A 16,085-nucleotide genomic window follows, 5' to 3' on the forward strand; every position below is an offset into this window, starting at 1 on the left:
CATATCCTCAATGGATGGCCAATATTGTGCCCGTGCCTAAGAAAGATGGAAAAGTATGAATGTGCGTGGACTATAGAGACTTGAATAAAGCTAGTCTGAAAGATGATTTCCCTTTACCACATATTGATATGTTGGTAGATAATACAACTAAATTCAATGTCTTCTCATTTATGGACGGATTTTCCGGTTATAATCAGATCAAAATGGCACCCGAGGATATGGAGAAGACAACATTCATCACACCTTGGGGAACATTCTGTTATCGAGTGATGCCCTTTGGTTTGAAGAACGCCGGAGCCACGTATCAACGTGCTATGACTACCTAGTTTCACGATATGATGCACAAGGAGATCGAGGTATATGTTGATGATATGATCGCAAAGTCAAGAACGGAAGTTGAACATGTAGAGCACTTGTTAAAGCTTTTTCAACGTTTGAGGAAGTACAAATTCCGTCTGAATCCGAACAAGTGTACATTTGGAGTCCGTTCCAGCAAGTTATTGGGCTTTATTGTCAGCGAGAGAGGTATTGAAGTTGATCCTGCCAAGGTCAAAGCAATACAAGAGATGCCTGCGCCCAAAACTGAGAAGCAAGTCCGAGGTTTTCTTGGCCGCTTGAATTATATCTCCAGATTTATATCCCACATGACTGCCATATGTGCGCCAATATTCAAGCTCCTCCGGAAAGATCAACGTCATGATTGGACTGAGGATTGCCAGAAGGCCTTTGACAGTGTTAAAGAGTATTTGTCCGAGCCTCCGATTCTGTCTTCGCTTGTGGAAGGAAGACCCTTGATTATGTATCTGACTATTCTTGAAGACTCTATGGGTTGTGTCCTAGGTCAGCAAGATGAACCAGGGAAGAAGGAATATGCCATCTATTATCTGAGTAAGAAGTTCACTGATTGTGAGTCTCGATACTCAATGCTTGAAAAAACATGTTGTGCTTTGGCTTGGACTGCTAAGCGCTTACGCCAGTATATGTTGAATCATACGACTTGGTTGATATCCAAAATGGATCCAATCAAGTATATCTTTGAGAAGCCTGCTTTAACTGGGAGGATCGCCCGTTGGCAGATGCTGTTGTCTGAGTATGATAATGAGTATCGAGCTCAAAAAGCTATTAAGGGTAGTATCTTGGCTGACCACTTGGCACATCAACCAATTGAGGATTATCAGTCTGTTTAGTATGACTTCCCGGATGAGGAGATTCTGTATTTGAAAAGGAAAGATTGCAATGAGCCTACGCTCGATGAAGGGCCAGAGCCTGGTTCCCGATGGAGCATGGTGTTTGATGGCGATGTGAATCAATATGGAAATGGTATTGGGGCAGTGATTATTACTCCTCAGGGCATACATTTTCCTTTTACAGCAAGGCTAACTTTCAAATGCACGAATAATATGGCAGAGTATGAGGCATGTATTATGGGTTTAGAAGAGTGTATTGATCTTAGGATCAAGCATATTGATGCTTATGGTGATTCGACCCTGGTTGTTAATCAGATCAAGGGTGAATGGGAGACGAATCAGCCTGGCCTCATCCCATACAGAGATTATGCGAGGAGGATTTCAACTTTCTTTACTGAGGTTGACTTCCATCATATTCCTCGAGATGAGAATCGGACGGCAGATGCTCTTGCTACGCTTGCTTCGATGATTGTGGTGAAATTCTGGAATAAAGTCCCTAATATCACTATGATGCGCTTGGACAGACCAACTTATGTATTTGCAGTAGAAGAAGTAAAAGATGATAAGCCAGGGTATTATGATATCAAGTGTTTTCTTCAGAGTTAGGTTTACCCGCCTGGGGTGTAACACCCTTCTAAAATACCCCAAATATTTAATTAAAATAACAACATATCAATCAGAGTAATATGCAATCAAGGGCGTCACACAATTATTTCACACCATTCATCATAATCTTTAGTCATGCTCATTATTTAACTCAAAACATAAAGTATTGCACAATACGCAGCGGATAGAGATCAAATCGATCATTCAAAACATGTAACACATTACATGTAAAATGGTTCACAACCAACAATAAAACAATTAAAACAAGTTAAAACATCCTATCCCGATGTTACATCTATCAGAGCACGACCCACTAAGGAGACTACACTAGACTCCAAGCACTAGCTTCTACTCAATCACTGCTCGTTACTTGAAAAATAGTGTAAGGGTGAGTTCCTCAATCGATATAATAAGCATTATAAAACATCATGTCATGTTAAGTAATTTAACACATTTCATCACCCAAATCAGATTACACATTCAGCAACGGCAATATCAACTCAATCATACTCAACATCAACACAACACACAACACACAACACACGTATAATACTGGAATACATCCATTCATATTATACGCCATACATCAATTATGCAATGAGACTCCATGCATGCGGTACCGACTATTTGTGAACATATAGTTCACCTCACCGTCCAAATCCAGGCACGGCTACCAAGCCCACTAGTCCCACTCATTTGAGACCTAGTGACTCACTCACTAATTCCTCACCATGGGAATTAGCTACCACCCCAAATGGGCCATGCTATGCACGCTAATCACCTAGCATGCAAACATCAACAATAGTCCAAAATGACTAACTCACTAATTCCTCACCATGGGAATTAGCTACCACCCTAAAGGCCACAATATGCATGCTAATCATCTAGCAATGCAACATCAACAACAAAATCCACAATGGACATATGCTCACACTCTAAGCCATACAACAGTCCATTCACAATTGCATACATAACATGTACATTCACAACATTATGCATACCATCAAACATCATCAACACATGTATCAAAACATCATATCATGTCAAATAATTAACCACAGTATTAGCAGACTCTACTAATACCTATACTGCTCAAAATAGCGGAATTACTCCCTATTGCATCATACGCCACTATAGGCCAAACATCAATTATGTACACAACATTAAAATGTCAATTTTCTCACTTTTCAACAGTGTTAACCGGTTAACGCCCTGGGTTAACCGGTTAACGCAGCACAACACACTTCCTGCCCAAAACTTAACAGTGTTAACCGGTTAACGCCCTGGGTTAACCGGTTAACGCAGGCAAAACAACACTAATTTCACAATTCGCAACAGTGTTAACCGGTTAACACCCTGGGTTAACCGGTTAACGCAGACAAAACAGCAGTTCCTGCGCTAACACAAAGCAGAATGCAGAATTCTCCGCATTTTCCGCCGTTGGAGGACTTTCGGACCTCCGATTCCAATTCCGTAAAAAGCTATACGTTCGGGAAAACACGACTCACACAATTACGGATTCAATTACAGCTTTGAACACAGTTTATCCAACGAAATTCTCAGCATTCACAATCCCAATTAGGGTCAATTCAACGGTTTATCACTACCCATTACATGTTAACCCATAATACCCATTAAACGACGATAAACCCCCCTTACCTGAGTTAATCCGGCGAATCTTTAAGCTCCAAGCTTTTCTCTTCTCCAATCTTCTTCCTCTTGCTCTGCCTCTTTGCCCTTTCTCCACTTTCTCAATCGCTTCTCTGTTTCACGTGAAAATTTTCTTTTCCAAATGAGACTCTTTCTCTTATTTCCAACTTATATATTTTCCAATAATTATTATTCCAATAATAATAATAATCCAATTATTATTTAATTAAATTAATAAATATACTATTAACTTAATTTAAATAATTACTTTATTTTATTGGGGTGTTACAACTCTCCCCCACTAAAAGAGTTTTCGTCCTCGAAAACATACCTCAAGCGAATAACTCCGGATAAGACTCTTTCATCTGACTCTCAAGTTCCCAAGTCACATTGCCACCTGCTGGTCCTCCCCAAGCTACCTTCACCAAGGCAATCTCTTTACCCCGCAACTGCTTCAACTCTCGATCCTCGATCCTCATAGGTGATGTTTCAACAGTCAGGTTATCTCTCACCTGTACATCATCTACTTGGACTACATGCGACGGATCATGAATGTACCTCCTCAGCTGAGACACATGAAAAACCTCATGCAAATTCGCAAGCGACGGCGGTAAAGCGATACGATAGGCTACTTCCCCTATCCTCTCCAAAATCTGATAAGGACCAATAAATCGAGGTGTCAACTTCTTCGACTTCAAAGCTCGACCAACCCCAGTTATCGGAGTAACACGAAGAAACACATGATCTCCCTCTTGGAACTCAAGTGACTTCCTCCTCTTGTCATGATAACTCTTCTGACGACTCTGAGCAATTCTCATCTTCTCCTGAATCATCTTAATCTTTTCCGTAGTTTGTTGAACAATCTCCGGTCCAACCACAACACTCTCACCGGACTCATACCAACATAAAGGTGTCCGACATCTCCTACCATACAAAGCTTCGAACGGTGCCATACCAATGCTCGAATGAAAACTATTGTTGTAGGTAAACTCAATCAAAGGCAAATAACAATCCCAAGCACCTCCTTTTTCCAAAACACAAGCCCTCAAAAGATCCTCTAGTGACTGAATCGTCCTCTCAGTCTGACCATCAGTCTGCGGATGATATGCAGAACTCAATCTCAGCTTAGTTCCCAAAGCCCTCTGCAAACCTTCCCAGAACTTCGATGTAAATCTAGGATCTCTGTCCGAAACAATACTAGACGGAATACCATGCAAACTTACAATCTTCTCAATATACAACTCATCTAATCTCTCTAACGGATAATCCATTCTGATCGGAATGAAATGAGCCGACTTCGTCAATCTATCAACAATCACCCAAATAGCTTCAAAATTCTTACTTGTCCTCGGCAAACCAGAAACAAAATCCATACTGATACTATCCCACTTCCACTCTGGAATAGCCAACGGTTGCATTAGCCCAGACGGCTTCTGATGCTCAATCTTTGACTTCTGACAAGTCAAACAGGAATAAACAAAACTCGCAATTTCTCTTTTCATTCCCGGCCACCAAAATAACTTCTTCAAATCATGATACATCTTCGTAGCTCCAGGATGAATACTCAAGCCACTACGATGTCCTTCTTCAAGAATGCTCTTCTTAAGTTTGGTAACATCCGGAATACACACCCGATTACCAAATTTCAAAACACCATTCTCATTAACTCTGAATTCACCACCTTGACCTTGATTCACTAAAGTCAACTTATCAACCAAAAGCATATCGGATTTCTGACCCTCTCTAATCTCATCCAGAATACCACTTGTTAACTTCAACATTCCCAATTTAACACTATTGTGAGTACTCTCACACACCAAACTCAAGTCTCTAAACTGCTCAATTAAATCCAATTCCTTAACCATTAACATAGACATATGCAATGATCTCCGACTCAATGCATCAGCCACTACGTTTGCTTTACCCGGATGGTAATTCAACCCAAAGTCATAATCCTTCAGAAATTCTAACCATCTCCTCTGTCTCATATTCAGCTCTTTCTGATCGAACAAGTACTTTAAACTTTTATGGTCACTGAAAACCTCAAATCTTGACCCGTACAAATAATGTCTCCATAACTTCAGAACAAATACCACAGCTGCCAACTCTAAATCGTGCGTCGGATAGTTCCTCTCATGAACCCTCAGTTGTCTCGAAGCATAAGCTATAACCTGCTTATTCTGCATCAACACACCACCCAAACCCAACAATGAAGCATCACAGTAAACCTCAAATGGTTCCGACGGACTCGGTAATATCAGAATAGGAGCAGTAGTTAACCTTCTCTTTAACTCTTGGAAACCTTCTTCACATTTTGAGTCCCAAACAAACGCTCGCCCTTTTCTAGTCAACATCGTCAACGGTAACGCCAACTTAGAAAATCCCTCAATGAACTTCCTATAATAACCAGCCAAACCAAGAAAACTTCGAATCTCAGCAACAGACTTAGGAGCTTCCCACTTAGATACCGCTTCTATCTTAGAAGGATCAACAGCAACACCACCTCTTGAAATCACATGACCAAGAAAACTAACCTCCTCTAACCAAAATTCACACTTTGACAGTTTAGCAAATAACTTCTTTTCTCGCAGAACTCCTAAAACCACTCTCAAATGTTCAGCATGCTCTTCTTCAGATTTCGAATACACCAAAATGTCATCAATAAACACCACAACAAACTTATCTAGGTACAGATGGAAAATTCTATTCATATACTCCATGAATACTCCAGGCGCATTAGTCACACCAAAAGGCATTACAGAATACTCATAATGTCCATACCTTGTTCTGAAGGCAGTCTTCTGAATATCCTCAGTTTTCACACGTATCTGATGATACCCCGATCTCAAATCTATCTTGCTGAACACACTCGCACCAACCAACTGATCCATCAAATCATCAATCCTCGGCAAAGGATACCGATTCTTGATCATCACTTTATTCAGTTGCCTGTAGTCCACACACAACCTCATAGTACCTTCTTTCTTCTTAACCAATAACACTGGTGCACCCCACGGTGACACACTCGGACGAATAAATTTCTTATCCAACAGATCTTCCAACTGACTCTTCAATTCAGTTAACTCAACAGCAGACATACGGTAAGGAGCCATCGATATCGGCCTAGTACCAGGTACCAAATCAATCGAGAACTCAACTTCACGCTCTGGCGGCAATTCATTCACTTCTTCAGGGAACACATCAGGAAAATCACACACCACGGCTAGATCGCCAATCACCAGTTTATCTTTTGCCTCCAAAGTCGCTAACAGCATAAACAACTCTGCCCCATCTGTTACTGCCTCATTCACCTGCCTCGCTGATAGAAACAAACTCTTTCCTTCCTCCATCTCAGGAAATATCACAGTCTTATCAAAACAGTTGATAGAAACTCGGTTAAACACCAACCAGTTCATACCCAAGATAACATCAATCTGCACTAATGGAAGACACACAAGGTCTATCCCAAAGTCTCTACCAAAAATACTCAAAGGACAATTTAAACAAACTGAAGTCTCCCCCACTGGGCCTCTTCATCCCACTCTGACTCTGGAAACCTCTGCCAGCTGCATACGGTTTCCCACGATCATTCTGATTCTTGCCTCTTCTATCCACCCTCTGCTGATAGCTCTCCGCTCTGGCTTTGGAATCCTGTTCAAAAATCCTGCAACAGTCAACCAAGTCAGAAAACACTCTGATCCGCTGATATCCAATAGCCTGTTTGATCTCGGGACGCAACCCGTTCTCAAACTTCACACATTTCGAAAATTCTCCAGCAGCCTCATTATAGGGAGTGTAATACTTCGACAGTTCTGTGAACTTAGCAGCATACTCAGTAACAGACCGATTGCCCTGCTTCAATTCCAAGAATTCTATCTCTTTCTTTCCTCTGACATCCTCTGGAAAGTACTTCCTCAGAAATCTCTCTCTGAATACAGCCCAAGTGATCTCAGCATTCCCAGCAGTTTCCAACTCAGTGCGGGTAGCAACCCACCAATCATCAGCTTCCTCTGACAGCATATGCGTACCGAACCTGACCTTCTGGTTATCGGCACACTCAGTCACTCGGAAGATTCTCTCTATCTCCTTCAACCACTTCTGAGCGCCATCTGGATCGTATGCTCCCTTGAACATTGGAGGATTGTTCTTCTGGAACTCACTCAGTTGACGAGCAGCTCCCATTCCCACAACATTCGGATTCCCTCAAAGTACTCCAGCTAGCATACCCAGAGCCTCAGCAATCGCAGCATCGTCTCTACCTCTTCCAGCCATCTCTATTCTGAAAACCCAACAAGCTAAACAATAAGTACTGATAGGGTTACACAACACCTATCCCGTACAGGGGAAACAGAATAATTACGACTCGACTCGACCGACTATGCTCTGATACCACTAATGTAACACCCTTCTAAAATACCCCAAATATTTAATTAAAATAACAACATATCAATCAGAGTAATATGCAATCAAGGGCGTCACACAATTATTTCACACCATTCATCATAATCTTTAGTCATGCTCATTATTTAACTCAAAACATAAAGTATTGCACAATACGCAGCGGATAGAGATCAAATCGATCATTCAAAACATGTAACACATTACATGTAAAATGGTTCACAACCAACAATAAAACAATTAAAACAAGTTAAAACATCCTATCCCGATGTTACATCTATCAGAGCACGACCCACTAAGGAGACTACACTAGACTCCAAGCACTAGCTTCTACTCAATCACTGCTCGTTACCTGAAAAATAGTGTAAGGGTGAGTTCCTCAATCGATATAATAAGCATTATAAAACATCATGTCATGTTAAGTAATTTAACACATTTCATCACCCAAATCAGATTACACATTCAGCAACGGCAATATCAACTCAATCATACTCAACATCAACACAACACACAACACACAACACACGTATAATACTGGAATACATCCATTCATATTATACGCCATACATCAATTATGCAATGAGACTCCATGCATGCGGTACCGACTATTTGTAAACATATAGTTCACCTCACCGTCCAAATCCAGGCACGGCTACCAAGCCCACTAGTCCCACTCATTTGAGACCTAGTGACTCACTCACTAATTCCTCACCATGGGAATTAGCTACCACCCCAAATGGGCCATGCTATGCACGCTAATCACCTAGCATGCAAACATGAACAACAGTCCAAAATGACTAACTCACTAATTCCTCACCATGGGAATTAGCTACCACCCTAAAGGCCACAATATGCATGCTAATCATCTAGCAATGCAACATCAACAACAAAATCCACAATGGACATATGCTCACACTCTAAGCCATACAACAGTCCATTCACAATTGCATACATAACATGTACATTCACAACATTATGCATACCATCAAACATCATCAACACATGTATCAAAACATCATATCATGTCAAATAATTAACCACAGTATTAGCAGACTCTACTAATACCTATACTGCTCAAAATAGCGGAATTACTCCCTATTGCATCATACGCCACTATAGGCCAAACATCAATTATGTACACAACATTAAAATGTCAATTTTCTCACTTTTCAACAGTGTTAACCGGTTAACGCCCTGGGTTAACCGGTTAACGCAGCACAACACACTTCCTGCCCAAAACTTAACAGTGTTAACCGGTTAACGCCCTGGGTTAACCGGTTAACGCAGGCAAAACAGCACTAATTTCACAATTTGCAACAGTGTTAACCGGTTAACACCCTGGGTTAACCGGTTAACGCAAACAAAACAGCAGTTCCTGCGCTAACACAAAGCAGAATACAGAATTCTCCGCATTTTCCGCCGTTGGAGGACTTTCGGACCTCCGATTCCAATTCCGTAAAAAGCTATACGTTCGGGAAAACACGACTCACACAATTACGGATTCAATTACAGCTTTGAACACAGTTTATCCAATGAAATTCTCAGCATTCACAATCCCAATTAGGGTCAATTCAACGGTTTATCACTACCCATTACATGTTAACCCATAATACCCATTAAACGACGATAAACCCCCCTTACCTGAGTTAATCCGGCGAATCTTTAAGCTCCAAGCTTTTCTCTTCTCCAATCTTCTTCCTCTTGCTCTGCCTCTTTGCCCTTTCTCCACTTTCTCAATCGCTTCTCTGTTTCACGTGAAAATTTTCTTTTCCAAATGAGACTCTTTCTCTTATTTCCAACTTATATATTTTCCAATAATTATTATTCCAATAATAATAATAATCCAATTATTATTTAATTAAATTAATAAATATACTATTAACTTAATTTAAATAATTACTTTATTTTATTGGGGTGTTACATGGGGCATCTGTGAAAGATAGAAAGACTTTGAGGAGATTGTCTGGAAGTTTCTACCTCAATGGCGATGTGCTTTACAAGAGGAATTTTGACATGGTTCTACTCAAATGCGTGGATAGACACGAAGCAGACCTGTTGATGACTGAAGTCCATGAGGGTTCATTTGGTACTCATTCCAATGGACATACCATGGAAAAGAAGATGTTGAGAGCATGCTACTATTGGCTGGCAATGGAGTCTGACTGCTGCAAATATGTGAAGAAATGCCATAAGTGTCAGATTTATGCGGATAAGATTCATATTCCCCCGACACTTCTGAATGTGATTTCATCACCATGGCCTTTCTCTATGTGGGGAATTGACATGATTGGCATGATAGAACCAAAAGCGTCCAACGGTCACATATTTATTCTCGTAGCAATTGATTACTTCACCAAGTGGGTTGAAGCGGCGTCGTATGCGAACGTGACCAGGCAGGTGGTTGTGAAGTTTATCAAGAATCAACTCATATGCCGTTATGGTGTGCCAGATAATATCATTACTTATAATGGATCTAACTTGAACAATAAGATGATGAAAGAGCTGTGTAACGAGTTCAAGATTGCACATCATAATTCTTCTCCTTATAGACCCAAGATGAATGGGGTTGTTGAAGATGCTAACAAGAACATCAAGAAGATTATCTAGAAGATGGTTGTTACGTACAAATATTGGCATGAGATGCTGCCATTTGCTTTGCATGGCTATCGTACATTTGTCCGCACTTCAACAGGGGCAACCCCTTTCTCCCTTGTATATGGCATGGAGGTTGTGCTTGATTTTCAAGCCACAGTGATGGATGTTTTAAGTTCATATGATAATATCATGATGGGAAATGAAGTTTGGACTTTTGTGGAATGATTTTAGGTCAAATTGGTGGGTGGGTCAAGTCATGGAAAGTTGAAAACTCAAGTATGAACCAACTACTAGTTACATGGATTGGATGGATGTTTCAATGGTTAGTTGTGTTTGTAATGGACATGAAATGATGTTGTTGATTTTTAATGAGTGGTAGGGTGATTGGATGGCCAAAAATGAGGAATGACAATGATCAAAGGAACCTCAAACTAGGGTTTCTTGAGCCACAAGTTTCATCAAGAACCATGGTCAGAAGAATTAGGGTTTGAAGTGCAGGGATCCAATTGAGATATTTAAAGGGTATGGGGCATGAAGAAACTTTGAATTTGAGGGATCCTTGATGGCAAGGTCAATATCCATGGTGAATCAAGACTTGTGAAAGCCAAAGGAGGGAACTTGGGTTTGGTCCTTGGGTGACCAGATGAATCTTGAAACTTCTTTAAAAAGGGGACTCACCGCCCAAATTGGGTTTGGGGAGTGAGTGGGATGTCTTGAGTGGTCCTATTAGCTTTGTGGTATGCTTGAGGATGATATTGGGGTAAAGGTAGCTTGGGAAAACCTCAACATGGCCAGAGGCTCTAAGCTTTTGTAAATGAATCCCATGCCTTGGGCTTGTGGATAATTGTGATCATTATATACAAATGCAAATGAGATGATATGAATGGAATGTATGCTTAGGGGTTAGTTTCTCAAGAAGATGATATGGGGTAGGGAAAATTTGAGGGTAGGACAACAGTCCTTTGCTCGAGTAATTAAATGCTCTAACAACCAACTCACTCGGTTTGATTACTAGACCTTCACTTGGATAACAAACTCTTGGTCCCCGAGGAGATTACCTTGTGAAGGTTCGTACGAGAACCTTAATTAATGGTAGACTCTCTTAGAGGTATTGATGACCATCGAGCTTACGACTTCAGGATCCCTATCTCCATTAGAGTTCTGGACCCCAAGACCCCCTTTTTAGAACAATTAACCTTCGCCTAGCTAGACCGATGATCGCGTAGTCTAGATCCCTGGGGAGCTTTCCTCACGAGGGAAGATAGAGAGATCTCACTAAGAGTAGATTTCCTTGATGGAGATGTCGATTGGAAAGTAAATTGCATAAGTGGCAGGCAGTCAAGGGAGTCCATGACTCTAAGGGAAGTGTCTTACAACCAATCTCTCAAAAGCCCTAGAACTTTCTAAGTGAGAACCCTGGTTTGAAAAGCAAGCATTACTAAACCTAAACCCTCGTCACAGTAATCTCGGGCCTATGAACCACATGCCTATGTTCTGTGGAAACTAATAAAAACAATCCACGAACACAATCATGGATCCCACGGCTAGGAAAACCTTCTCTTTCAGATTCAAGACTCCATATTTTACACTTTGAAGGTCCTTTTCTCTAGGGTAACGTCCCTCAATCCTAGTGATCCTAGCCCTCTCTTTTACCCACACAAAGTAGGGTTCCTTGGCTAAGATGTTCTTCTTGCCCCACTCTTGGTCAATCCAAATTATGCTTGTCGAAGTTCTTGCTACTCTCTTCATAGTTTGACAAAAGTGAAATTCTGGTATCAGATATAAGATGTCGAAGGTAATGTCACAATACTAATATCTGTTAACACACAATGGATAAAATAAATACAGAATGGTAAAGCGAATAACACAAGCAATTGTTAACCCAGTTCGGTGCAACTCACCTATGTCTGGGGGCTACCAAGCCAGGAAGGAAATTCACTAAAATAGAATTAGTTCAAAGACTCTCCGTACACTTCAACAAGTTACAGTCTTTCTCACATAATCTCTACCCGTGCAATTTCTACCTAAGCACTCTTAGATATGAGAACCCACTCACTTCCCTACAATCACACACCAGTGATTTTAAACAACAATCCCTTGTGAAAAGAAAATACTTTTCAATTACACACTCTTGATTTTACTTCACAGTTTCAATCAAGAAGACACACTCTTGATCTTGCTTCACAGCTTTGATCAAGAAGACACATACTCTTGCTTAACAGCTTTAGAGTGACAAATTACAACCACAAATCAGTCCAATTCAATCATCAATGGATGACTTGAATGACTTACAAGTCTTACGACTAAACAGACACAAACCCTAGCTCTCTCTCTATATTTCGCTCAGTCTTGGTTGTGTGTACAAACAGGTTTTCTAAGTCCCTTTTTATAGAAGCATCCAACTGAGCTTGGACATCTTGAAAACCCTAAATCTATTTTCCAATCAAATCTTTTTATAACAGCTGGTTAGATCTCCTTGGAAAATAAGTAAATCTGGTTGTAATCCATGATTGAATGCGCCAGCTAATCATATCTTCAATCATCCAAAGATTGCCATTAATTGAGCAATCACAAAACACCAGACATTCATACTGAATGTTCTGTGTACAGGATGTCATGACATCGGGTCTGACATCCTGGAAAAATCCTGCATAATCCAATATTTCCTTTTATAACTTCCAACAGGTACAACCATATCAGATGCCATGACATTGTGTATGTCATCTGAAACAATCCTGCATGAACATGTCTTTCATTTAAGATCCAGCAGGTACATCCAATATCAGAAGCCTTGTCATTGTATGTGGCATTCTGAGACAATTCTGCATGAACATGTTCTTGAACTCCAGCAGGTACATAGGATATCTCATGTTAAGACATCACACATGACATCTTGTGAACACTCTTTGTTTTACCAAAATTGTTGCCAACTCTTAGAATCAACAAACTCCCCCTTTGGCAAATTTTGGCTAAAACATATATCTGTCCTTTTTGTTCACAAGGTAAACTATCAGCAGTTAAACAACATAACAGTAGTTTAATCAGCAGTAGAAGCAAAACAATTACTAGCTATGGCTACTAGTAATACACACATGCACAAGGGTACTTCTCCTCCCCCGAAATCTGTGCAACAAAAACAGAATTACTAGTTATGGATGCAACTAGTAAGACACACAAATGCACAAGGGTACTCCTTCTCCCCCTAAATCTGTGCATACAACAAACATAACAGCTACTGAACTCCAGCACCTATACCAGCCAAAATGTCATATTGACATCTGCTTCAACATCAACACCTGTGCACCATATCAAACATCCTCTTTGACATCTGTAAACATCTGTAAACAGAATAACATTCTGTTCTAGCACCTGTGCACTTCTTTCAATAATAGATGTCCTTCTGTCCAGCCACATACAACTTCCACAACAGCTTCCATATCAGCACTTCTCCCCCTTTTTAGTCAAAATTGACCAAAGGTGACCAATTAGACAAAATAAATGTCTATTAGCCTAGCAGAGAATGTTAGATCAGATGTTATAACATTAAGCATGTTAAAACAAAATATTCAGGAAGTACACACTATCATTAAACACAACTGTGATAGCTGGAATAATGAACAAATCCAAGGAACTCTTTAAGAGCCCTAAATATTACATAACATGCATCAATAAGGACTGCCACAAAATACATAAAAAAAACAATAAAGACAACAACCTTCCAAACAGCACCCCAACTTTCATCAATCTTTCCAGCACACCTCACAGACTTCACCTTCACCATAGGCAGGAACCATTAATCAAAAGAAGAAGAATCACCTTCACCTTCACTTGTTTCTTCACCTACACCTTCAGAGTCTTCTGAGCTTCCAGAACTGCCACTTGATTGGGATTTTGATCTTGTATTTGAGTCCTTCCCAGCCTTCTCTACTTCTTCCTTCTCCAGGCTACAGATAAGAACCTCTAAAGCTTCTTTTCTAGCCTTGGCCACCCTTATACGATTTTCCAATTCCTTGCAGGTTTCTTTTAGTTGATCAACCAAGCTCCCTTGAGATGTAAACTCCCTTCTGGCAGATGTCATGACATCATTGACATGACTTCCCTCAAACAACTTATAATGAATGGACAAAGGGGATTTTCTCCTGCTTGGAATGTCACTTGTACTCAGAATACCTAGTTGTTGGCTCAGGATAATGCCACAAATAAGGGAGGGGAAGGCAATGGGTAACTTCACAACATTTGTAGAAGCATGTCTAATGGTTTGGTCAAATATGAACTTGCCAAAATCATAGTTAACCCTTGTTCCAATTGCATGAATGATTCTTCCAAGATTAATGGAGATGGTAGAGACATGATTAGTAGGAATCTAATTAGCTGAGCCAATCTTGTGCAAGATGGCATATTTAACACTGAGCTTTCCAGCAGATAAGTGAATCCTACTAGACCATTCCTTAACTTGGCCAGCTGTGATAACCCTACAAACCTCATTGTCTGTAGTCTCTAGGTCTACTCCTCCATCCGTTCCTCTTCCTAGGAACTTGTTGATGACACTTGGTGAGAATTTCACACATTTTACCCTTACAAACACCTTGCAGAACTCCCTGTTGTTCTTTTCATGAATATCCTCAGGGATATTAACAATAAACTCTTTTACCAACCCCTCATAGCATTGGGGTAGAGCTACCACAGTCTTCATGAGTCCAGCATTTTTGATCAACTCAATTACCTCCTTTACCTCTACAGCTTCTTTTCCAATCTCTCTTTCAATGGCTACTCTCCTCTGAATGACATATTTCCCTTTTGCTGCACCATCTTCCAAATGAAAGGAGATATTGTCAAGGTGCACAGCAGCAGCCTTGCTAGGAGACTTCTGAACAACTTGCCTTTTTGTAGGGGAGATGTCTGGGACATCGTCTTCGACATCTTCCTCAGAGTCAGAGCTACCTCTTTCTTTCCTTTTCCTAACCTAAACTTTGCTCCAAGCTTTTGAGGGTCCTATGCCAGCAGTCTTTTTCACTCTTCATGTTCTTATTTTAGCCACACTTTTCCCTGCCTAGTTCTCAGTTTCTCAGCAACACTAGGTTTTACAAGATTAACTAGAGGATCATCCTCTTCTTTAGAGATTTCTTCCTCTAGGTCAATAACCTTCTCCTGAGACATATTTGATGGTTTCTTGCTAGGTAGGGTTTTACCTAGAGAGCATAGCCCTTCAGCAGCAACTTCTTTTTCTGATTTAGATGAGTCATCATCTTTATCAGCATGAGGTTCCTCCTCAGGAGAGGGGTCCCTTCTAGACAGAGGGGTAGAAACCCCTTTGACTTCATGCCCTTCTCTTAGAATCCTAGTGACTAGGTTCCCTATGGCACGATCAGCATAATGCATGTCCTTTGGGAGAGAGGAGTTACCAGAGGTATTACCTTGCTTATCTCCAGCTTTGGAGGAGGGACCTGGGGTGTCGCCTGGTATCATGAAAAGTGGAGTGACGTCCATCACATCTTCATTGTAAGACCCCAATTTTGTCCCTAAGATCCCTCATGGTATCATAGCATATCATTGCATAAGCCTCAAGGATCATTGGACACCTTGCTTCCTTCCCTATGGGTGGGATCTTTCTTGAGAGTGATTTCTTTATCACCAAGTATTGCTTGCATT

Source organism: Lathyrus oleraceus, chromosome 7 (assembly GCF_024323335.1).
Source record: "Lathyrus oleraceus cultivar Zhongwan6 chromosome 7, CAAS_Psat_ZW6_1.0, whole genome shotgun sequence".
Lineage (NCBI taxonomy): Eukaryota > Viridiplantae > Streptophyta > Magnoliopsida > Fabales > Fabaceae > Lathyrus > Lathyrus oleraceus.